Here is a 1,267-nt window from a genome sequence, read left to right on the forward strand (position 1 = left end):
ATCCCTCCCAGCATCAGAGTCTTTTCCAATGAGTCAACTCTTTGCATGAGGTGGCCAAAGTACTGGAGTTTCAGCTTTAGCATCATTCCTTCCAAAGAAATCCCAGGACTGATCTCCTTCAGAATGGACTGGTTGGATCTCCTTGCAGTCCAAGGGACTCTCAAGAGTCTTCTCCAACACCACAGTTCAAAAGCATCAATTCTTCAGTGCTCAGCCTTCTTCACAGTCCAACTCTCACATCCATACGTGACCACAGGAAAAACCATAGCCTTGACTAGACGAACCTTTGTTGAGAAAGTAATGTCTCTGCTTTTGAATATGCTATCTAAGTTGGACATAACTTTCCTTCCAAGGAGTAAGCGTCTTTTAATTTCATGGCTCCAGTCACCATCTGCCGTGATTTAGGAGAGATCAGATCTGAAGCTCTGGGAGAACCATAATGAGTGTAAACTCTTTTTCATGCTGTGAGAAGGGCCAGGCTACTTGAAAAATTGTTGATAGCTTGATGTTTTTTCCCTACATTTTGGTTTGTTTAAGTTACAGAAATAACCTGTTCTTATTATTATAACCAATAGCCAATATTTATTAAAGTTTTCTGTCCAGCACAGAAATTAACAGAGAATTCTCATGCTCATTCTGTGAGGTAGTTACTATCATTAGTTGCATTTTACAGATGAAGAGACTGAGAGAGGAGTTTGATTAACTGGGATTTGAACTGATACTTCAGGCTCTTCACACCACCTTACCCAGCTCAGCTTCCCCACGGTAAGCATTTACTTGAACAATTATGGCAAACCTTCTTTCACGCCTTTCTCCATCGACAAACAGCCCTACCTCCAGTTCCCTGGAGCCTCGCACAGTGCCAGACATGACTGGAGCTCGATATTTAGTGACAGAAGAGATGAAGGAAAAGGGAGGCGAAGCAGGGAGGCTTTACGTCCTTCCAGTAGAACCCTGCCTCTGAGGGGCTGACATAAAAAGTAATAGTGGGATTATGTGGTTCCTAATAACATTAGCCCTACAAAGGACAATAAAGCAGGTGAAGGAAGAGCAAAGGGTGTTCTATGTTAGAATGGAGGGTTCAGGAAAGGAGTTGACTATTGAGCAGAGTCCTAGTAGAAGTGAAAGAATCAGCCAAATGGATACTGACTAGAAGAACATTCCGTGTCAGGGGGAAGAGCAGGTGCAAAGGCCCTGGGATTGTAGCAGGTGAAGAGGCTGGTGTGATTGGAGCACAGGGGAAAAAGAAGAGTAGTGGGAAGCAGAA

The sequence above is a fragment of the Bison bison genome, unplaced genomic scaffold (assembly GCF_000754665.1).
Source record: "Bison bison bison isolate TAMUID 2011002044 unplaced genomic scaffold, Bison_UMD1.0 scf7180017864063, whole genome shotgun sequence".
Lineage (NCBI taxonomy): Eukaryota > Metazoa > Chordata > Mammalia > Artiodactyla > Bovidae > Bison > Bison bison.